The sequence below is a fragment of the Chrysochloris asiatica genome, unplaced genomic scaffold (assembly GCF_000296735.1).
Source record: "Chrysochloris asiatica unplaced genomic scaffold, ChrAsi1.0 scaffold00007, whole genome shotgun sequence".
NCBI lineage: Eukaryota > Metazoa > Chordata > Mammalia > Afrosoricida > Chrysochloridae > Chrysochloris > Chrysochloris asiatica.
Genome location: NW_006408525.1, coordinates 36,389,678 through 36,414,757, shown reverse-complemented (window position 1 = coordinate 36,414,757; position 25,080 = coordinate 36,389,678). Strand labels below are relative to the sequence as shown.

General features: G+C 42.1%; 1 protein-coding gene and 1 pseudogene across 2 annotated transcripts in view; one reads left to right on the top strand and one right to left on the bottom strand.

Annotated features, from left to right (window-relative positions):
• The window catches only part of PITPNC1 (phosphatidylinositol transfer protein, cytoplasmic 1), a 366,383-nt gene that overhangs the window by 210,226 nt on the left and 131,077 nt on the right, over positions 1 to 25,080 (top strand). The window lies entirely within an intron of this gene.
• LOC102813859 lies at positions 359 to 887 on the bottom strand (annotated as a pseudogene).

The following is a 25,080-nucleotide window of genomic DNA, read 5'->3' as shown; positions in this document are numbered from 1 at the left end:
GGAAGAAAGGCTGTGTGGGTTGTGGAGATGCTCTTTGAAGATGTACAGTGTCTCTTTGTTTTCCTACACACTCATTCTGCAAGTTTTGTCCTTCATAGACGGCCCTTTCCTTTTCTCAGCCAAGTGCAGAAGTGTTGCCTTGAAACACTTATTCACTTCCTTTCCACTGGGATGGGTGTGCAATCTCTACAACATGGGACGGCTTTAAAGCACTTGGGCTGCTGTAGGGCACAGAAACTATACCGGTTCTTCAAAGGACATCTTCTCAGGCCACTTCTATAGTGTCAAGACAAGTAGAGCTCCTTCCCTCCCCACTTTAAACCCACAGTCATGAAACAGGCCTTGGTACTCAATAGAGTTAATTCTTGTCATCTTTTTTGTCATCATCCTTTGAGGGGTAGGAATGCCACATCAGCCTTTCCTGATAGGATACGACATCTTGTGGGCACTTGACATCTTGGCCGGAACCAGGTCAGCCTCATCAGAGTTTTCCCATTTCATCAGGAACATCAGCTCTCCACTGGAGTCTGTAGCTCCAATAATCCGCTCTGGCTCCAAACCCTGGGCAAAGCCTCGTGGCTTTTCTGACTCTTTTTTGGTTTACCTTCCTTTCCCTTATCTTCAGAATCAGAGTCAGCTTTGTGTTTGCCTCCCTCTGATTTCTCTGTCTCATGAGCTGTTTTCTGTGACTGTAGAAACTCAGCAATGAGGTCAGGACAGTCCAGGTTCTCTTCTGGCTCCCACGTGTTGTCTTCATCTGAGAAACCCTTCCACTTTAGATGGTACTCCACTTTGCCCTTTACCACTTGACGTTCAAGAACCTTTTCCACCACATATTCCTCTTCTGGCACCTCTTCCACTTTGTCCTTGTTTTGTTTTTTCCCCATAGTACCTGCCAGCTTTCTGGTATGAAGGGTGATGCTGCTCAGAGCAGCGCCCAAGAGCCAGAGGGGAATTGGTGCCGTGCTACTGGAGCTTGCGTCGGGCTGGCAGGGAGCGTGGTGCCCACAAAAGCAACAAGCTGAGTGGCTTCGAAGAGAGCCCTCACTGAAGTGGCCTACCACAGGCCCGGGCCAACAGCCATCCCCTCTGCTGAACAAAAGAGCACAACTTTGCTCTCGAGCACTTTAAAAAGGTCTTGTGTAGCACATTTGCCTAATGCAATGCATTGTTTGATTTCTTGACTGCTGTTTCCATGAGTGTTGATGATTGATCTGAACAAAATGAAGTCTTTGATAACTTCAATCTTTTCTCCATTTATTTGGATATTATTTACTGGTCTAGTGGTGGGGATTTTTGTCTTCTTTACACTGAAGTGTAACCCCTACTGAAAGCTGTGGTCTTTGATCTTCATCAATAAGTATTTCAAGGCCTCTTCACTTTCAGCAAACAATGTTGCATCATCTGCATATCACTGGTTGTTAGTGAATCTTCCTCTAATCCTGATGCCACATTTTTCTTCATACAATCCAGCTTCTGGGATTATTTGCTGAACTTGCAGATTGAAACTCACACCTTTGCTAATTTTAAAACCACTCTGTTCCCTTGTTCTGTTCTGACCACTGCCTCTTGGTCTATGTACAGGTTCCTCATGAGCACAATTATGTGTCTGGAATACTCATTCTCCACAGTGTTGTCCATAGCTTATCATGGTCCACACAATCAAAAGCCTTAACATAGGCAATAGAGCACAGGTAAACATCTTTCTGGTATTCTCTGCTTTTAGCTACAATCCATGTGACATCAGCATTGATATCCTTGGTTCCTCATCCTCATCTGAATCCAGGAATAATGATAAGTAATAAACAGATAGACCAGTAGATTCAGTAAGGGTGTCATATGTTTTGAATCAGATCTACTTGGTTGTTCTCTGGCTCTGCCACTTACTGACTGAAGAGCCTATAGAGTGGCTCCCAGTTGCTAGTTCTTGAATTTGTGCCAGACCTTGGTTAAGTTCTCATCTGCCCTTAGTAAAATGGAAATGATAATAATGCTGAAAATTTCCATAAAATTACATTTATTCCATTAGAAGAATTGTTTGTGAAAACATCCCTCTACTTGGGTACTAAATGTCTTTTCTTTCATGAAATAGTAGAAATAGATATTAGTATTGCTTTCCAAAGTCTCTAACTTGGGGACAGAAAAAGCAATTCTAGGGTAAAATGAAGTTTTTACATTTTAGATGTCAGGGAACCATTGATCCAGAACAAATAGCTTAACTTTAATGGACCTGTGTTTCTTCCATTCTAAAACTGAGATAATCCTCTTCCAGGGAGTGAAGTGGCTCTTTAAAATAAGCACTGGACTGTGAACCACAAGGTTAGTGTAGTGGTTCTAGCCCACCAGCCTCTCCATAGGAGAAGATGAAATTTTCTGCTCCCACAAATATTTACAGTCTTAGAATCCCTATATGGGTTGTTGTGAGTTGGAACTGACCCAGCAGCACACAACAACAACTGAAGGAGTCTATGTCTAGGGTCAGATAGTAATTATATTCATTCTGCTTTGCTGTAGCAGTCATCGAAGGTATGTAAATGCGTTGGCATGGTTTTATTTGTTTGGACCAGCAGACCAACTTTGACCCCAGAATATAGTTTGCCAGCCTTTGATATGTAAAAAGTCTACAGAACAGGCAATCACCTGGTTCCACAGCAGCGCCCCCACTTAGATCTACACCTTCTAGAAATCACACAGTGGTCAAAAGGAAGCCTTTGGATCCAGTTGTATTCTGCTTCCAATACCCATTGTTGTTGTTGTTAAGTGCTGTCGAGTCGGTTCCGACCCATAGCGACCCTGTACAGGGTTTCCGAGGGTGTAAATCTTTACGCGAGTAGAAAGCCTCATCTTTCTCCCGCGGAGCGGCTGGTAGTTTCGAACCACTGACCTTAACATTCGCAGCCCGATTTGTAACCACTACGCTACCAGAGCTCCCAATACCCATTAGCAGTTGCATAAATTACTTTTCCACTTTAAGCCTCCATTTCCTCATCTGTAAGTAGAGAAAATAGTAATAACTATCTCATAAGGGTGATGTGAAGATTATATTAAATAACATAAAAATTTATCTTAGTGCTTGTTGTTAAGTGCCGCTGAGTTGGTTCTGACTCATAGCAACCCTGTATAGGGTTTCCAAGGAGCACCTGATGGCTTTGAACTGCCAACCTTGTGGTTAGCAGTCCAGTGCTTATCCGATATTGCCATTCCAGGAGTTCCAGCTTGGTGCATGATAAATAATAAACATTCACTGTCAGTATCTATCCTGCAGCGCTGGAATCTACCATCATTAAGTGAAAGTTCTATGGGCTAATGTTATTATATTGTTGTTAGGTGCCCTCAAGATGGTTATGACTCATCATGACTGTCTATAGCAAAATGAATCACTGCCGGGGTCTGAGCCCTCCTTGCAATCATTGCTGTGTTTGAACCCTCTTGTTAGGTGCCCTCGAGTCCGTTATGACTCATCGGGACCTTATCTACAACAGAATGAATCACTGCCTGGTCCTGAGACATCCTAGCCGAGTTTCAATCCATTGTTGCAGCCATTGTGTCAGTCTGTCTTGTTTGAGGGTCTTCCTTTTTTTCACTGACCCTCTACTTTATGCTTTTGACTGTCAAACATGATGTCCTGTCCAGAGACTGGTCCCTTCTGATAATGCATCTAATATAGAAGATAAAGTCTTTACCATTGACTCTTCTATAAAACATTCTGACTGTACTTCTGCCAAGACAGATTTGTTCATTCTTTTGGTGGTGGTTGTTGTTAAGTGCCATCGAGTCGGTTCTGACCCATAGTGACCCTGTATAGGGTATTCAAGGCTATAAATCTTTACGGGAGCAGAAAGCCTTATCTTAAGACCGCTGGCAGTTTCGAACTGCTGACCTTGAGATTAGCAGCCCGATTTGTAACCACTAAGCTACCAGAGCTCCTTCCTTCATTCTTTTGGTAGTTCATGATCTATTCAATATTCTTCACCAACACCACCACAATTCAAAGGCATCAATTCTTCTTCAGTCTCCCTTGTTCATTTCCAAGCTTTTCACATGCATATGAGGTGATTGAAAATACCAGGGCTTGAATTTGTGTCCTAATTGGGTCAGGCACATCTTAGTCCTCAAAGTGGCATCTTTGTTTGTTAACTCTTTAAAGAGGTCAGTTGCCACAGATCTGCCTGTTACAGTATGTTGTTTGATTTTTTTTTTTAATGTTTTATTGTGAATTATGTGATAGCTTACATGGGAGAACATTAGTTTTACATTCATGCTACCGTATATTGTTTCATTGCCATGGTTACAATCCCTTCATGCATCATCAGCTAACCAAAGGGTATATACCCTGCAAGCCTGCCCTGGTCATCAGCACACAGCCCCTCTCCCTCTCTGGGTCTAAGGTCCCCAGCTGCTCCATCTCTCCACATCATCGTCTCTGCCTCCATCTCAGGCATCACTGATTCTCTGGGTAGGGTCCCGCTCTCTGCTCTTCTCCCTTGATGGTCCCAGGGACCTCTGCTCCTAGACTGCAAAGTTAATCACTCCCCTCCTTGCTACAAAATGTCTACCTTTACATTTCCAACCCTCACAGTCCTGATAACAATTATTCACTATTGTATCACAAGAGACCTGTCCACATTTCATTTCATCAGCCCCGCCTAGACATATTGGGTACTACTCAGTGGAGATTCTACCTTCCTCCAAGCCCTCTGGATCTAGGTTCTCTCTTGAAAACTTGTAAGCCTGTCACTTCTTGCCTTTGTAGTCCCCCCACTTTGGGTAGCCAATGTCCAAGTTGCCCATCCATGGCTCCTCTGTGTATGGAGGGGGTGGGAAGGAATCCTTGCTGTAATGTTGTTTGATTTCTTGACTGCTGTTTCCATAGGGGTTGATTGTGGATCCAAGTAAAAGAAAATCCTTCACAACTTCAATCTTTTCTGTTTATCATGATAAGATTATTGCTCCAGTTAAGAAAATTTTTGTTTTATGTTGTAATATATTCCATACTATAATATATTCCATACTGAAGGTTATAGTCATTGCTTTTCATCAATAAGTGCTTCATGTTCAGCAAGCATATCTGTTGTTAAAGAGTCTTCCTCAAACCCTGCTGCCATGTTCTTCTTCATATAGTCCAGTTTCTCTGATTATTTGCTCAGCATACAGATTGCATACATATGGTGAAAGAAACAATCCTGATGTATGCCTTTCTTGTTTTCAAACCACACAGTGTCCCCTTGTTGTCTTCAAACAACTGCTTCTTGGTCTGTGTACATGTTCTATACAATTAAGTGTTCTGGAATTCTCATTTTTCACAATGCTATTTGTAGTTTGTTATGATCCATACAGTTGAATGCTTCTCATAATTAATAAAACGCAGGCAAACATCTTTCTAGTATTCTATCAAAATCTATTTGACATCAGCAATGATATCCCTCTTTCCACATTGTCTTGAATTTCTGGCAATTTCTTTTGGATGTACTACTGCAACTAGTTTTGAATTAGCTTCAGCAAATTTTTACATGGGCTGATTGTTGAGAATACATATACCTTAATGCCTTTTAAGGAGTCCTGCTGTGTTATTGTAGGATAAGCACTGCAAGGTCAGTGGTTCAAACCCACCAGTTGCTCCTCAGAAAGTATTTACAGGGTTGCTTTGAGTCAGAACCATCTCGATGGCACACAAACAACAACAAAGACTAATGATGTTGAGCATCTTGGTGTACTGGTATGGCACAGGAGGATAAGCCACTGGGCTGCTAAACAAAAGGTATGTATGTGGTTTAAACCCCCCAGACACTGCTTAGAAGCCCTATACAGGGTTGCTATGAGTCAGAACTGACTCTACAGCACTTAACAACAACAACAGCATTAGACTGGAAGGTGCTAATTATCTAGGATATTATTTGATTTTATTGATATTTAATCCTTCTTGCTTTCCCTTTCCCAGAGAACTCATGCTTAAAATTTTCATTTGTAATAATTATGTAGACAAGAGCTCTCTTGTCCATTAACTCTGCAATACCAGCTATCTGCCTGTTGAGCCTTTATAATTATCACCATGCTATGACCCAAAACCAATGGCACTTATTTTCCATCATCTGTAGTAGTACTGTGAAATGTGGGAAAAGAGATAATATTAACAGAGAAACAAAATCTGAAAACTGTTAAGTGACATTGTTTGTTTTTGATCCAAAGTTTTATTTGTATATTTATTTTTTTAAGTTTTATTGTGAATTGAGTGATAGTTTACATGGGAGAACATCAGTTTCACAGGCATCATTTCATTGCAATGATTATAATCTCCTCCGTGCATCATCATTCAACAGTATTTGCTTCTATTCCCTCTGGTTTGCTTTGTTTTGTTTTGGGTTGTACACAAAAATACTCAGGATAATATAATCATTTAAACAACCGAAGGGCACATTCTGCAAGCCTACCACCTGGCCACCAGCACACAGCCTTTCTCTTTCCATGAGTCTAGAGTCCTCAGCTGCTCCCTCTCTCCATGTCCTCACCTCTGCCTCTATCTCTGGTGTCACTGCTTCTCTGGATAGGGTCCCACATTCCACTCATGCTCTTCTCTCTTGATGGTACTAGGGTCCTCTGTTCCTGAATTGTAAGAGTAATGATTCCCTCCTTTTTGTTACAAAGCACACTTTTATTTTTTATTATGTTTTTGGTTGTAGGTGTTTCTGGTTTTCATTGCAGAAATCCAGTGTTTCCACTATAGTTTGAGTCACGTAATCTTATTTTTTAGGTTAGCCTGGGAAGTTCATAATGAAAAATCACCTTCTCCCCATTGGAGTAAAAATGTGCTCTGAGTTTTAAACTGACTTTTAGATGCAATTTTGGAGCACGATCTTTCCGTAAGTTATTGAGCATAGCTACGTGGATGGGCTTATAGTTGTGAGTCTGTATGAGAATTTGTCTACCCTATATGGAGTTTTGTGTCCATTTTTGTTGTTGTTTTTTGACACTGGATATTCTGTTTCTTATTAAAAAAACAACAACATGCACACACAAAATTTCTCTCAAGCTGATTCTAACTCATGGTGATTCTGTGTATGTCAGAGTTAAGCTGTGCCCCGTAAGGTTTTCTTTTTTAAGAACTTTTCATTGTGAATTGAGTGAAGGTTTACAGAGCAGATAGTCAGTTTTGCATTCAACAGCCCCGCCCCCAACCATCATGTTGTTGTTAAGTGCTGTGTAGTCATTTTCGATTCATAGCAACCCTGTATAAGGTTTCCACATAGCGTCTGGTGAGTTTGAACTGTCAACCTTGTGGTTCAAACTGACTTATGGTTCAGTGCTTATCCAACAGTACCACATCAGGACCCTGTAGCCATCATAGATTGTTTCTTTTATCAAGAAAACCTTTTTAAAAAACCTCTTACAACATTTTTGTTGTTGTTAAATACCGTCCAGTTGGTTAGACTCATAGTGAGTGACCCTGTCTCATAAAATGCTTCTCCTTTTGTGATTGACTAATTTCACTCAGCATACTGTCTTCCGGGAGTCCTGGTGTGGCGCTGTGGGTTAATGCGCCAGACTGCAAAGCCATTTGAACTGCAAGGTTGGCGGTTCAAGCTCACCAGCTGATCCACGGAAACCCTACACAGGGCTGCTATGGGTCGGGATCGACTCGACGGCACTTAACAACAACAACAACAATATCTTCCAGGTCCAATATTGTGTGAGGTGTGAGGTATTTCACAGATTCATCATTATACTTCAAGGTTTTGTATGAGGGTGAGCCAAAAATTATCTGCATTCCAGTTATATTAAAAGGCCTGTCTACCTTACAAGTTTTCAAACAGGAGTTTAGTTTAAGAGTATGCAGAGTCCCCACTGGATAGTTTCCATCTTGTCTAGATGGATGTGGTGAAAAGAGATGGGGATAAGATTCTTGTGATTCAATAGTGAGTAAATGTTATCATGACTAATTGAGACTGTCATAACTGTAAAGGTAGAGGTTTTGTAACAAAAATGGGGGAGTAGATAATCTTACAGTCCAGAAGTAGAGGAACCTAGGACCATCAAAAGAAAAGAGCACAGGTGGAATGCGGGACCCTATTCAGAGAAACAGCAACACCAGATATGAGGACATGGAGAGAGGGAGCAGCTGAGGACTCTGGACTCTTGGAAAGAGAGAGACTGAGTGCTGGTGGCCAGGAGGCAGGCTTGCTGAATGTGTCCTTTGGTTATTTTAAATTATTATATATGCCTGACTGTTTTTGTGTACATCCCCACCAACCCCCCCAAAAAAAAAAACAGCCAGAGGGAATGGAAGCAAATACTGTTGAATGATGATGCACGGAGGAGATTGTAATCACTGCAATGAAACGATGGTGTAAAGCCGATGTTCTCCCAAGTAAAGTATCACTCAGTTCACAATAAAAACTTAAAAACTCATTTTTTAAAAAAAAGGCCTGTCCACATCCACAGATGGTGCACTTGAAATGATTCTGTGGAATAGACAAGTGACAGTGCATTATGTGGCAAATCATTTGCAAATCAGCCATGACTGGCTAGAACATAATCCCCAACAGACATGGGTTTTGAAAAGTTTATGCAAGATAAGGTACTGAAACAACTCACGGAAGAGCATAAACAGAAGCGTTTGGACACCTGCAAACAAAATTTGGACCAATATTTAAAACAAGGTAAAAGTTTCTTTTTAAAAAATCATTACTGATGACAAGACATGGATTCATGACTAGGAGTCTGAGAATGAATGGCAGAGTATAGAATGGAAACATCCTCAATCACCAACCAAGAAAAAGTTCCAAAGTCAACCACCAGCAGGAAAATTGATGCCTGTAGTTTTCTGGGATTCTCAAAGACCAGTACTGGAACACTATCAGGAAAAAGGTTCAACAATCAACAGTGCTCATTACAGTGAGATGCTCACTGAAGAACTGAAGCCTAAATTTCAGATTAAACTCAAAGGACTGCTATCCAAGGGTGTTGTGATCTGGTATGACATTTCCTGTCCCCACACCTCTGCCCACACTGTTGACACTCTGCATAAACTTCGTTTTGAGGTGTTAAAGCATCCTTCCGGTAGTCCTGATCTTGCTTTATTTGATTTTCACCTGTTTGGTCCCCTGAAGCAACCCTTTGAGGACGAAGGTTCACCTCTGATGAAGAAGTGAAGACAGCAGTGTATTCATGGCTCACAGCTCAGCCTAAGACATATTTTAATTAGGGAACATAACAGTTTATTAGCAGATGGACCAAGTGTGTTGAAAAGCAAGGAGATTATGTGGACAAATGATGTACTTGTCTTTTCTAAAAATTGATTGAAATAAAGTCTACAACCAGAGTGAGGATAATTTTTGACTCAACCTTGTAGTATTCCATTGTATGTATGTACTAAAGTTTGTTTAACCATTCTTTGGCTGATGGGCATTTAGACTGTCTCCATCTTTTTGATGTCTCTTGTAGACAGGTACACAGCGTATTGAAAGATCCAGTTTTCTTATCCATTCTGCTCTTTATGTCTCCTGATTGGTACATTTAATCCATTTACATTCAGTGTAATTATCAATAGGTATGAATTGATTATCATTTTTCTGTGTGTTTTTTGTGTAGTGCTGCTAGATTCTTTGTTCCACATAATTTCCTATGCTGAAGTTCATTTTGTTTGTGGGTTTTGTCTTCATTTTCATTTCTGTTGTTTTAATGTTTACTAAATCTTTCTGGTTTTCCTCTTTTTTTATTTTGATGTGCAGGTGTATTAGTTTTCTTTAAGGTTACCCTGTAATTAATTAATTTTTTTTTTTTTCCTGCTTAAAACAGTCTGTTTATCTTGTCTCCGGACATTTTGAGGTTGTCATATTGTAAAACCAAACAGTGCCGTGGTTGGACCCGGAGAGGAGAACTCTCTGGGGGGACCCTGCAATTCAAGGAGCTCATTTGGTGGTTGTGAAGGGATGTGACAGCAGAGTTGCTGGCCCCAGATGGAGTTCCTGTTAGCTTCGGTGTTGTCTATGTTCAGGGCACTCAATCTGGAAGTAATTCATGGGTACCCTTGATGGAGTGGGTTTCAGCATCTGTTAGGACCACAGAGCAGCTAGGGGCAGGATGGCTGGTTAAATGCTCGTCTGGCAGCTCTGTGGGGTTTTTAGGTTCAGAGTCAAGTCCACCTGAATCCAGTCATCAAAATGGCGCATCAAAGTGGTACAGCCAGCCCCCATCTCCCACTGGCCTGGTCACCAGGGGAGCAAGAGGGAAAAGAAGAAATGGTATCTTTTCTGTTGCATGTATGAGTACCAGGCCTCTGTCCGCTGCCAGAGCTGCTCACAGAATGGTTGAGCCATGTCTGACTAGCCGTTTGCCAGTCAGGCTCCCTCTCTTGCCATGTCTGCTCGGCCTTTTTCCCAGCAAGCACTCCCTCCATCCCTCTATTCCTTCTTCTGAAGTTCCGGGTACCAAAATTTTCAGTTTTGTCTTTTATGTTTTGTGTCTCTTAGCTTTGTTGTTGACACTACACTTAGCTGTGTAGTGTCTGCCTAGTCCGCCATCTTGCTGGAGGTTTGTTTGTTTAAGAACATGCATTAAAGTTCTGAGGTTCTGACAACACTGGTTCTTGACAAAGTTGTTCCCTTCATGAGGGATGTATCAGCCTTAAGGCAGTTCTCCATCATTGTGTGCCTCGACTTGTGTAGGGAACTTTGGTCTCTGTACCAGGCACAAAGGACTGAGGGATTTCTGGCCTTTGGAATCCCAGGATGGTGCAAATGGTTAATGTGCTTAGCTGGTAACTGAAAGGTTGGAGGTTCAAATTCACCTAGAAGTACCTCATTAGAATGGTCTTGTGATCTGCTTCTAAAAAATCAGCCATTGCAAACTCTAAGGAGCACAGTTCTACTTTGACACAGATGGGGTTACCAGGATTTGGAGTCAACTTGATGAAAAGATTTCCAAAAGTTCATAGAAATAGTCATTACCTTTTCATTTCATTTTTCCATAAACTATTGAAGCCCCCTCTTACTCATACCCCTTTCTGTTTGATTCACTGTTCCTTGCAGGCATTTGTTGTTTCTGCAAATGCCAATGCCTCCACAGTCCAATACTTTGGGTTACTGTAAGCACCAATGATATGCACAACATGATACTTGAAGGCATCATTGAGCAATAATCCTCGCTCTGGGGAGTCACAATTGGGTAGGAAATATAGGAAATAGCTAGACATTTCAGTCAAAGCCTGTGAATCATCAGCTAGTCACAGGGTTTTATGGAAGCCGGATTGACACTTCACCAAGGGGTCAGTCTGGCACTGGCTATGCCCATTGTTATGGACAAGCCCTGAATGGGTCTGAGAGCAGATGTTCAAACCAACAAGCAGAATGGAGAGTTCAAAGTATGCATTCACATTGGGAAATCCAGCCAGACAAGCAATTGCTATGTGAAAAGAAGGGTCCTGGCCTCTGCACTGGGGCCTTGAGTTTCAGAGATAGGATATAGTCTCTAATGAGGGGTTTGAGTAAGAGCAGGAGACAGCAATTGTAGACAGGCTAACCGATCATGAGTTGCTATGGTTAACTGAATTTTATCTAGCAACCTTAAGGGAGGGGAGGTAGCAAGGAGTCAGAACTGGTCTCGGAGACTCAAGTAGAAAAATCAGGTGATGAGAATGGGAAGCACCCTAGAGGGGAGGGAAAAGGCTAACTTGGCAACTTGTCTTTTGGTTGCCATGCCATGTTAACACTCAGGCCAATCAAATATCCTGCCAGACAACTTAAGTAGTCCCTGCCTCAGTTAGCATTAGTTCAGGAAATGAACTGACTGGAGGTTAGAGTTGGGTGGGGGAAGAAAGCAGGGCAGATGAATACCTAACTGTCAGCATTTCCATGAAATGCTGTAAGATGATAACTCAAAGGGTTGAATTTCAAGAAGGCTGGTGCTAAGTGATGTCACTGAAGGACAAACAGAGAGTTGTAGGAAAGAGAAACTCTCCTTGTGAAGATCATGAGATTACTTGGAGAATGAATGATTTGAGGGGACTCCCATCTGTAGACATGTGTCCATTCCAGGCCCAGTGGGTGAGCAGGTGGTTGGATCCTGCCTCCTCAGTATAGCCTGGCCAGGTGGTGGCTTTCAAAAGCAGGTCGAGGGCTAGATGTAACTCTCAGTCTGGAAGCAACATGAAGGGGAGCAGAGGTTGTTTTCTTTGGGTCCAAGGGTAGGCCTTCATTCAGGCCTGCAGAGTTCATGTTCAAGATGCGTCCTCCTTGACCCTCACTCAGCCATGTTCTCACGCTTGGCCCACAACAGCCGTGTGAGCTCAGCCTTTATTCCAACTCCCCGGTTTGCTCCCGGCCCTTCCTAACAGGTGCTGTCAATAAACTACATCGTTTTTCCTGTTTTAAATGCTTTCTAATTGGGCTATTTATGCCCGGATCCTTTAATCCTAAATACTTCATGATGTCTTTCCCAAACTCCATATTTTCTATTCTATGCTCAAAAGCAAAACTTTTCCAATGCCAAACTAGCCAGTGGGATCACCACACCCTGCCCTGTAGGGGGCAGCTCCTGCATCCTCAAACTATAGGCCATTGTCTCTTGTCTGATAGCATTGGCCCAGAGCAAAAGTACATTTATCTAGGATCTTTATAGCTGATATCTGACTGTCTGGATTATTACTTAGATTTCATGCTGCGCTCATTGGTGACACAACCCAGCCAAGAGAGCTTTTTGTTTAGGGCCATCGAGGGCTTTATAATCCTCATAGTTATCAAGATATGAACACTTTTTCATCACTTTGAGTGACTATGTGTGTATGTTTCTCAAGAAATGGGAAAATATCTTTAGCTTGTTACAGGAAGGAAAAAGAAAGAGAAAAAATTATACAACCAACAAAAAACACGACAGTTTTCCAAAGGACAGACCAGTTCTTCAAAACCTGCAGGTTCTTCTGAAGTTTAAAAGCTCACAAAGGAAGGTGCCCGAGGAGACTGGCTGTCTTCCAAGGAAACTGATTTTGTTTTTCTAGGGCTAAAAAAGGTCAACAACTTCAACAGAGTTCTTCAGCAATGATTAACCTGGGTAGTAATGAAGGAGGAAGGGTAATTCAGAAGTTGTTGTTATGTGCCGTTGCGTCTGTTCCGACTCATAACAACCTTGTTTCCTAGGAGCAGCTGGTTGGTTTGAACCGTGGTAGATAGTTGAAAGAGCTGATGGATACTGTATGTGTAGACTGCCTTCCATGCCAGAGACCCAGGTTTGATTCCTGGCCAATGTACCTCTTGCACATCTCCCACTCTTCTGTCAGTGAAGGCTTGGGTGTTGCTAGGATGCTAATCAGGTTTCTGCAGAGCTTCCAGACTAAGAAGAAAGACCAAAAGGGTAGTAGATCTAGTTCTGATCTACTATCATTGGATTCTCATACAACAAAAATCCTATGGTCCAACCTGTAACAGATCTGGAGGATGGCCCAGGCTTGGGCAGCCTTTCATTCCTTGGTGCCTCAGGTCTCCAGGAATTGAGGATTGACTTGGCAGTAAGAACAACAGTAATAAAGAAAAAAGAATTCATCCTCATTCCTAAGAGTTTAAAGACCAAAACTGGTGTAGAATGTGCCCTTTGGTTGTTTCAATTATTATATATTCTTGAGTGTTTTTGTGTACATGCCCCGCCCCCGTGAATGATGATGCACTGAGGAGCTTGTAATCTTTGCAATGAAACGATGGTGTAAAAACAAAAGACTAAAGCTTGTAACAGTGACACAGAACATGCAGTCAGTGTGGATTTTGCTGCCGTGGCCACCCTCCTCCACCAAAACCTGTTTTAGTAAGAATCTGCCAAAGAAGTAGCGACAAATGGAAAGCAAAGTGACTTAAGAACAGCTGGCAGTTCTCCAAGGAACAAAGGCAGTCTTAGGCTGACCACTGTCACCCAACATTTTAATTATTTAGACAAGAGTCGGGAAACAAAAATCGGTGAGAGTAACTGATCAGGGAGGGAAATGACTCTAAGGAGAACCTCAAATGGTATTGAGCCCCACTGGGAGATGGGATTGTTCAGGGTTGGTTTGGATGACCTTGGAACGATTCATCTGTCACCCTAGGTGAACATGGGTTATCTTCCCAGGAGTGACAATAGGAGATGGAGGCATTTTTCTGAAAACAGCTAACTGTCGCAGATAGTTGAACTCCCAATCTTGACCTTATCAGCTTCCCTGTAATTGAAAAAACTGATGAAGACTACTTGTAGAGACTGATGAACACCATTCCCCCCAATACCTCTCTCCTTTCTTAAGCCTTCCCTGCCCATCTTTCACTGAGTTCCAGCCAAAGGGTAGTTGTTGTTGTTAGGTGCCATCGAGTCAGTACCGACTCATAGCGACCCTGTGCACAGCAGAATGAAACACTGCCTGATCCTGGGCCAACCTCATTATTGTTGCCACGCTTGAGTCCAATGATGCTGCCACTTGGCCAGTCCATCTCGCTGGGGGTCTTCCTTTTTTTCTCTGACTCTAGTAGAAACCTCTAAATTATGTAACTAGAAAGGTAAATCCAGGGCCAGGGAAGAATGATTTTGTTGTACCAGAACTCTGGCATTGGCCTTCTTCGGAAGGAAAGCAGAGAAGAATCTGGCCATCTCAATACTAGTACATAAGCTCAGAGAAAGAAGGGCCCTAAATTCCTTCCTATTTTTAGGCTTCTTGTGAATTGAGTGAAAAGGTTTCACATTCAGCAGATCACTTTGTTGCATCTCAATGATTGCAGTCCCCTCCCTGTAACAACAGTTACCCAGCTTCTCCTGTTTCCATTCCATCCTCATTCCCATCCCTTTTCAACTTGGTCTATAGGTAAATGCTGCCCTTTTGATCTTGAATGATTGACCATTTCATGGTGAGCATAGCTTACTAGTGTTGTTGTTCCCCTATATACCTGTCTACTGCTTGGTTGAAAATTGGCCCATGAGGACGAGTTCCCTTTCAGACCTGAAGGGTTGGCGAGGGTAACTTCCTTCTTTAGGGTCATGAAGACAGGGGATTAGATGTTTAGGAAATAACTTTTATCTTCATGTCACAATTAACTTTGAATATGCATGATGACTCTGAATATAGTTTATTTGCGCAATAGGAAGTATCCCTTGTTTAGCAGTGAGGCTGTATGAACTGGAATATTAAGGTGTGCAGGCCAAGGAACTATATCTCCAGTTGGACATGCCAAAGAGTAAGGCATCCAATAGGCATAGGTCAGAAGCGGACTCTCACAGAGAAGATGATCATGCCATGAGATTGGAGTCATAAGAGATCACTGTCAGAATGACCTAGTTCAAAGTTTTCAGGGTTGAAGAGAATTTAGATGGCCACAGTCTAGAATCACGTATGACCACATAGTCAGTGGCCTATAGTCAGTTAAGAAGGGAAGCAGAGTTAATCAGATTTCTTTATTGTAGGACTTCTCAGAGCCTTTACTTTCCGAATGTGCACAGTTTTCAAAAGGCAGTTGTAGTATACAATTCTTCCAAAGCTTAGTTGTCCATTGTTTTTGTGTGTGATGTGCTGTTAAGTCAGTTACAACTCATAGTGACACTGTATAGGGTTTCCAAGGAGTGGTGGTTGGAACTGCCGAACTTGGGGTTAGCAGCTTAAGTCTAGTGCTAATCCTATTGCGCCACTCCAGGACTTCCTATTTGTCCATGTTGTTGTTGTTAAGTGCTGTTGAGTTGGTGACCTGGATTCTTAGTGACCCTGGATAGGGTTTCCGAGGAGTGGCTGATGGGTTTGAACTGCCGACCTTGCGCTTCAAGCTGAACTCACAGTCCAGTACTTTATCCTGCAGCACCACACCAGGACTCCTATTTGTCTGTTGTTGTTAAGTGCCGTCGAGTCAGTTCCGACCCATAGCGACCCTGCACAGGGTTTCCGAGGCTGTAAATCTTTACAGGAGCAGAAAGCCTCATCTTTCTCCCACAGAACAGCTGGTAGTTTCGAACTGTTGACCTTGTGGTCCACAGCCCGATTTGTAACCACTACGCTACCAGAGCTTGTATTTTGCGATTCAGTCATCTAAAACTTAGGGAAACTCCAGAAGCATCTTTCAGGTTCGGGGCCATCATCCACTGTATGGACCAGTGTGTCAATTCTCTTTTGTTTTGTTTTAAATTGCAATGAATTATCTAACCCAGCATCATAGATTTTAGCCATTTTAAGTGTACAATTCAATAACAGTCGTTACCTCTCCATGTTGGGTTACCATCACCATTACATTTCTAAACATTCTTATCGCTTGAAACAGAAACTCAATACCCCATCAGCAATGACTTCCAATTCTCTGTCATCCCCAGCACTTGGGAACCACAAACAAACTTTCGTCTCTATGCATTTGCCTATTCTAGGTATTTCATATAAGTGAAATCATATAATTCTTTGTGTGGGAATAGGTCCGTTCTGTATTGGTAAATGTTATTTTCTCTTTGATTTCAGAGACCTAATCTGTTGCTTGGGAGTCCTGCTATGGCACTGTAGAATAAGCACTAGACCACAAGATTGGTTTGAACTACAAGGTTGGTGGTTCAGTCTCACCAGCACCTCCTTGGAGACCCTATACAGGGCTGCTATGAGTCAGAAATGACTCGATGGCACTTAACAACAACAACAATCTGTTGCTTGGAGTCCTGGTGTGGCTTTGCAGGATAAGCATTGGACCACAAGGTTAGTTTGAAATACAAGGTTGTGATTCAGATCCACCAACTGTTCCTTGGAAATCCTTTACAGGGTTGCTATGAGTCAGAACCAACTCCAAGGCACTTAACAACAACAATCTGTTGCTTGAAGATTACTCTTACTCAAATACCAGAGTTTGGGGAAGAATGTCCCAAGAGTAGTGTAAAAATATTGGCACCATACTCACAGTTAGGGAGTTTATTAGGAAATTAGTAGATTACAATTCAGGATCAGAAATGCTTAGGGCACAGTTGTTTCAGTCAGGCCTCAACCGTACCCACAAGGCACACCACTCTCCTAAAGCCTAACCTGAAGGCAGTCCATTCTAGCTGCTCAGGTCGACTCTCCCATTTAAGTGCCCGGAGGCATCCCACTCTGCAAGACGTCTCCTGCCCAAAGTCACTCAACTATACTTGTCTCCTGCTCTGGCTCGTGGTTCTGCTGCTGCTGCTCCTCTGTCCCTCTTCCAGTGTCACAGCTTTCTGTCCCTGGGTCTAGGAGGTTCCATGTGCAGGGATCTCAGGGTCCACAGGACATGCTCCACGTCTGACTTTTCTTTGATGGTAGGAGCTCCCTCATTCCTGCTTATGAGATGGCTCATTTTACACCCATTCAAGTCCCAGGTTTTTACAATCAGTTAACGCTGTCCACCACTCACATTTGGATCATAGATTCCTGTCAGCGTCTTCAGCGTCTTCTCCGATCTTCTCTTACACAGACCCATCAGGGCAAAAAATGTTGTTTGGTGGGAGTTCACAAAGATTAGGGCTAGAAAAGCCATTAATACATGTGATATAATACAGGTTCCTCCCAAGCAAAGCCAGTTCTGTTTGGCCACCTGGCAAACACAGCCATGCTTGGGGATGGCAGTGAGTGTACATGTGTCTGATTTTTTTTTCCTTTTAGTAAGTGAACTGGTTGTATAAATGTAACAACTTTAAACCAGCTTCCCGCAGACGAGTGATGTGTGGTCTCTGTACAAGACTGGAGCTCCACAACTCAGCAAGCAACCCGATCAGCTAGTGTCTGGGAAGGCACAAACATTGGAACAGCCAGCACTGTTTGGTCACTGCCTCTGTTTCCCTTTGCTTAGCTACTTCCAAGCTCATCTTTGTTCCTCCGAGAAAATTAATCCAGCCCTTTTGAGGGAAAGAGCAGAGGCCAACTATACTTCTCAATCATAGCATAGTTTTCATTAATTTACTGTATTAACATCCCTCATGATGACTTTACTGAGGGCAATCATCAAAGAAAAAGAATTTGTTTTAAAGGCATACAGGAGAAAAGAATTCACTAGGAAATTGTCCTTTCCTTCTCTGTTTTCCGTTTTCCACTTTCTGCACTGAAAATTTGACTTCTCTTCTACAGTGTATTAACTTTGAAAATAATACAACTAGTTAGATTTTTGTGGGATGGATTTTCTTTCTTTGAAAATAAAATACCATGTAACTATGGATATACAAAAATAATCAAAGTTTGTAAGAAAACGAAGTGAATGCAGAGTTGCTCTTATGTCTTTGGGCCTCTCTAATTATTGAACTTTCTCATCGAATGAACTCCATGACACTTATAACAGTACTGTCTAGACAAGTGTTGTTACAAGAGCATGACCTTCTGTTCAGTTCAGGATTTTAACATTGATTTTGTGGAAAATTGAACCAGAAAACTTTTTTTTTTTTTTTAAAGAAAAAAGAGGTTTTGGGTTTTTTTTTAGTGAGGAATTTGTCTTGGTTAAAACAAATTGGTTAAAAAGGGACTTGGTTAAAAGGGACGATTCTTAAACAGTTTTAAGGAGGAGACTTACACTCTGAAAAAGGAGCTCTGATAGCGCAGTGGTTACGAATCGAATCGGGCTGCGAACCGCAAGGTTAGCAGTTCGAAACTACCAGCCGTTCCGCAGGAGAAAGATGAGGCTTTCTGCTCCCATAAAGATTTACAGCCTAGGAAACCCTTTTCAGGGTTGCTATGGGTGAGAACCGACTCGAAGCCACATAACAACAACACTCTGAAAGGAGTCCTGGTGTGGTGCTGTGGGTTAATGCGCCAGACTGCAAAGTCGGTTGAACTGCAAGGTCAGTCTTCAAGCTCACCAGGGTCGCTATGGGTTGGAATCAACTCGATGGCACTTAACAACAACAACACTCTGAAAGTTTCCATCACCCTGGTTAATTCTCATCTCAGTGATTTATTTATGGTTCCTTTCCTCCAAAGTGATCTGCCTATCTCTTTAAATCCATGCGCAGCCCTTTTTTATGTGTATAGTTCTCAGTATTCAGGAGCATCCTCTGCTTAATTCTGCCTTGACAGGTCCAGTCTAGATTGTAGGAACCTGGATTTCGCTTCGCTGCTCAGTTTTCCTAGCAGCGCCAGTAGCCAACCATCCCCCATTCAGAAAAGAGGCTTCCATTCATGCGCTCCACTCTCCCTCCCTCCCGGCCTTGCGTCTTCAGCGAGTTGCTGTTGCTCAGCATGTCGGAGGACTGGAAGAGGCTCCATCAATGAATGAACTAATGAATGAACAGAAGCAGCCGTGTAGGGTGCAGTTTGGCAAGAGGCTGGCGTTCATTTCCTTTTTGTGGGCTGCCATACAAGCAGGTGCTTTTCCTACTGCGTGACAGTACACTGCCTTCAACGTGCTCCCCTCCATCCTCCACCTATGCCGTCTCCTTCAGTCCCCACCATGTTTGTTGGTCACATTTTCTGTCATATGCAGAATATATTTGAGGAGACACTCTTAAATTCAGTCCCATCTCTGTTATTTACATGCAGTTTCTTCTTTTACATGCTATTAAAATTCTTCCACTTTTTTTTTTTTTTTTTTTTCCCCTTTGCGTTCTTCTCCTAACTTTCTGGAACTCTGTTCTTTGCAGTATTTTCCCCAACTGTTCTGTCATTATTATTTCTTACCTACATATAAAGTCTTAGGAGTCTTGGTGTGGCGCCTTAGGATAAGCACTGGATCTCAAGGTCGATAGTTCAAGTTCACCAGCTGCTCTTCGGAAACGCAGGATTGACATGAGTCAGAACTGACTCAACCGCACTTAACAACAACAACAATGTCTTATGTAGTCTTCAGAAACCAAGAAAGCCCAAATAATTGCCTTCTTAATCCTTTACGTGGTTTTCCTGCATAATGACCCAGATTTGGAGTAGGTGGGCGACAGCCAGCATGTAGCCTCTTGAAATTGATGTACACATTAAAGATCTCTGTGCCTTTCATCTATGGAGCAAATTTTTTTCACCATGGAAGGATAAAAACTGCGAAAGAATAAAGAAAAATGAAAGGTCCTTTCAGATATGAAAGTTTACCAACTGCCTCTCCACACATATTCACCAGCCATACCCAAAATGAAACCAGTTGTGGTTGAGCCTGCATGTGTTGCAAAGTAGAATTGCACTCCATGGGTTTTCAAGGCTGTGACCTTTAAGAAGCAGAGCACTAGCACTTTCTTCCAAGTGTTCGAGATTCGAACTGCCAACCTTTTGATTTAATAGTCACTCACTTAACCATTTGTGCTACGTACGGCATCCTCACCACATATTCCCCTGAAATCCCACTGCCATCCAGCCCGTTCCAACTCATAACGACTCTGTATAGTTTCCAAGGCTGTAACTATGTACAGAAGTAAATAGCCTAACCTGTCTCCCAAGGAGTGGCTGGTGGGTTTGAACTGCTGGCCTTTTAGTTAGCAGCCCAGTACGTAGTCCACAATACCACCTTGGCTTCTTGCTCATCACCCATAATCACCTATTTTACAAACAATGCTGGCTTCTCTTACTTTCTAGCACTTTAGTTCCAGGTACCTGTTGTTATTGCTGTTAAGTGCCGTCAAGTTGGTTTCTACTCATAGCGACCCTGTACAGGGTTTCCAGGGAGCAGCTGGTTGGCTTGAACTGCCAACCTTGCGATTAGCAGTCCAGTTCTTATCATACAGCACCACACCAGGACCCCGAGTACCTAGAAGGCAGTACATTGTGCACACCGACCAGTATGGTAACACTGGGACTTCCTGAATAGTAAGTCTCCTGCTGCTGAAGGCTGGGAACATTTGCAAATCTAGTTTTATGATCTCACGTCAAGCTGAAATTTTTGTGTGTGGCCTTTGAGTACATTCACTCAGATAATATAGACTACAGTGCCAGAGGATCAGTGTTGTCTTCGGGGAACTCCATTAGGGAGAAGGTCAAGTCTGTACAGACTTCAGTGTCCAATGAAAGCAGTAAATGCGTTTTGCATGGAGTGAGAATAAGATGGCAAGAGAAGAAAGTATTGCATTCCAGATAAAACCATAAAAGGAAATGATCTTTTAAAAGCCTATAAATACTTCATCTAGCCCAAACCAGCTTCTCAACTCTTCCATTTAAATTTCATGATTCCAAGCCCCCTTTATAGTGCTGCTCTGAGGCATGGAAGGATTTGGTCTGGTAACCAAGAATGAAACATTGGGATGAGTTCTTTTCTATCAACAGTGTTCCCAACTATTCTTCTCTTGGTCCAAGAGTGTCCATGAGTATGCCTTAGTGGCCATCACATCCCTAAATGATATTTCATCTGAAGAGCTCCAATGCCATTTTGAAAGTAATTTTGCCCCTTTCTAAAACTTCGGTGATGTGCCTGAGTCAGGAACCCCTTGAAGTGGCAGCTTGCTGAGGAAGTTAAGTCCCCCAAGGAACTGTGGATTGGCACAGTGGCAGTAGCAGTGGGCTCAAGCATAACAACCATTGTGAGGCTGCTGCCGAACCTGACAGAGTTTTGTTCTGTTGTACACAGGGTCGCTCTGAGTCGGAACCGACTCAACAGCACCTAACAACAACGTCCAGTAATGGTACTCTCTTTAAAATGTTCCTTCTTTTAGTTAAAGTCAACTAAAATTAAGAGAAATTTGGGGAAATTCTGAGACTTCTATAAAGATAATACAATTTCCCTAGAAATCTTTGATGTATTTACTTATTTTGCTTGTTTGTTTGTTATTGGCTTTGAATTTTTTTCTGCTTACTGAAAAAGTAGATGTTGGTTGCAAAATCCCAGCATTATTGCTGAAAGTAACAGTCACATAACCGCCTTCCCTCCCTTCCTTGAAAATACGTTGCTGCCTGTTCCTCCCTTTTGTTCCTTTGCATATACTAATTTTTTTTTTCTTTTACAAAATGAGATCACCTTGTTTTATGCCTTAGTTTTTAAGTGACGTTTTAGTATACATTGGATGTTGTTGTTCAGTGCCTTTGAGTTGCTTCCAGCTCATAGTGAACCCTGTATAGGGTTTCTGAGAAGCAACTGGTGAGTTTGAACCACTGACCTTGTGATTCAAATTGACCTTGTGTTCCGGTGCTTATTTATCCCACCTCCTATGCTGAGAATTGGGGTTGTTTGCAGGCTTTTGAGGGACCAGTAATGTAGTAATGAATGCCATCATTCATGAATCTTTGTCCATTTGTTCTAACCTAAGAATTCACACCAATTGTTGAGTTCTGAGCAAGGTCTTAAGAGCACTTAGGAATCAACCTAAGCCAGTGTATCACATATTATAATTTAAATTGTGGAGTAAATCAGTGTATTTTAAAGGTACTAGGAATCCTGGTTTGGCGTTGTAGGATAAGCACTGGACTGCTTGCTAACCATAGGGTCAGCAATTCTAACCCACAGCTACTCCTGGAAACCCCATACAAGATCACTACGAGTTGAAAGTAACTCAGTAGCACTTAACAAAAGTGTCTACAACAGGGTAATCTAGGAACGGAACACAAGTAGCCCACTGCTTAAGCACTGAGCTTCTAACTGAAAGGTCAGAGGTTTGAAAGCACCACATAGCTCTGTGGGGAGAAGCCCTTGGCGATCTGCTCCTGTCAAGATCACAGCCTAGGAGACCTTAGAGGTTGGTATGAGCTGGAGCTGGCTCAAGGACACACAACAGTGACAACGATAATTTAGGAGGAAATCCTTGGGCGGTACTAATAGTTAACACAGTTGGCTGCTGGGGGTTCAAGTCCACCCAGAGATGCCTTGGAGAAAAGGCTTGGCAATCCACTGCTGAAAAATCAGCCCTTGACAACCCTATAGAGCACAGTTGTACTGTGACACACATAAGTAACCAGGAGTCAAAATGGACTCAAAGAACTAGAATGTAGGGTCATTAGGCATTTACAGAAAGCGCTGTGAAGTTTTTTAATGAATAATTCTTTCCCCAGTTTATCTTTTAAGTAACTGTCATACTTTGGATTTGTTTGAAGCAGAACACATTAGACGCAAACACATGTATGTTCTCTGCTCTCAGAGGCCATGGGACACGGTGAGAACCAAAGCCTGTTCCCAGTGAGTGAGGCTTCTCTCTACCACCTTCCCCAACTGATTCATCTTCAACTTCCACTCCACTAGAAACACTTACTTACAGATGTTGTTAATATTCATGAGTATTTTGATGCAGTTGGGTCATAAGCATGAACTACAGAGTGAGACACACAGCCTTGGTTGAGCCCCACTTCCACCATTGAATAGCTGTGTGACCTGGGGCATACAACTTGACCTTTCTTTGCCTTCTTTTTTTTTTTTTTTTTAATCTGTAACTGTAAAATGGGGATAAGAATGCCTCATGTGGTTGTATGAAGGTTAAGAAGTGAATAGATGAATTATTATGTTATTAAATGCTTAGAAGAATGCCTGGTAATCTTAAGTACAGTAGAGACACTATTGGTTTTATCACCTCAGTGTTGGGTCATGTCTGTATGTCCATCAATGGAATGTTGTGTTTGCCTTGGATCATAATTTTGAACCAAGGTATTCCCAAACTTCCTGAGATTAAGAAACACTTGGGTGATAGGAAATATTAGCAAGGATGAGGAGAAATTAGAACCTCACATATTGCTGGTGGGAGTCCTGGTGTGGCACTGTACGGTAAGCAAGGTGGGCATATCAACAGTATTGCTGATGGGATTATAAAATGGTACATCCACTTTGGAAAATTGTCTTGTAGCTCCTCAAAAGATTGAGCATAAATATGTCCAATAGAATTGAAAACATGTCCACATAAAAACTTGTACTAGAAACAAATGTCCATTAACTGACAAACAGTTCAACAAAATATGGCACATCTAAGCAATAGACGATCATTTGCCTCTGAAAAGGAATGAAGTATTGATGCATACTAAAACATGGAGGACCCTTGAAAATAGTAAATGAAAGAAGCCAGACACAAAAGGCCACAGATGTATAATTCCATTTATATGAAATGTCCTGAGTAGACAGAGCTATAGAGACAGGTGGTTGCTTAGAGAGGAGTGGAGAAGATGGAAATGGGGTGTGATTCCTGATGGGTTCTTTTTAGGGTGCTGAAAATATTCTCCAATTAGACTTTCTGGTGATGGATGTACAATTCTATGACTATACTGTTGTTAGGTACCATCAAGTTGGTTCCAACTCATAGCATCCCTGCATAGGGTTTCTGAGAGCAGCTGGTGGATTTGAACTCCTGACCTTGCAGTTACCAGTGTTTATACTACATTGCCACACCAGAGCTCATGAGTATACTAAATAATACAAACAAACAAGCAAAACAAATCCACTGCCAGGGGATCGATTCTGACTCATAGCAACCCCATCTAGGGTTTTCTGAAACTATAAATCTTTATGGGAGTTAACAACACCGTCTTTCTCCCATGGAGCCACTGGTGGATTTGAACCTCCTACCTTATGGTTAGCAGTCCAGTTCTGATCGTACAATGCTCCCAGGTCTTCTTTTAGCAACACCAGGGCGCCTTACTAAATGATGATGTTGTTGTGTGCCGTTGATACAGCTTTGACTCGTAGCAACCCTGTATAGTGTTTCTGAGGCTGTAAATCTTTGCGGGAGCAGAAAGCTTCACCTTTTTCCCACAGACTGGTGAGCTCGAACTGCTAACTTTATGTTTTCAGTCAGTGCTTATCCTATGGAGCCACTACATGCCCTATTAAATGATGCAGTATGCTTTAAATGACAGACAATTATATGATCATGTAACTAAAGAGGTTTTTAAAAAGGAAAACAGTTGATCAATTCCTGGGTCCGGGCAGGCGGACCTCAGCAAACTTAAGGAATGTAAATTATCAGGAGAGGATCCTGGAACGTGTCTTTTTTATAAGCACATCAGATGAGCCATCATTAAGTAGGTTTTAGAAATACACTGTTATAAAGTGTATTCCTTTTTTATTTTACATGATAAATGAGTATATTGTCATCGAGTTATCCCCTGAGTCATGAAGACTGGGCGCACAACAGAATGAAACACTGCCTGTTTCTGTGCCATCTTCAGGACTGGCTGCAAATCCAGAACACTGTTACCCAGAGGGTTTCCATTGGCTAGACTTTTGGTCTTACTTTTCCTAGTCAATATTAGTTTAGAAACTCTGCTGAAATCTATTTAGCATCATAGCAACA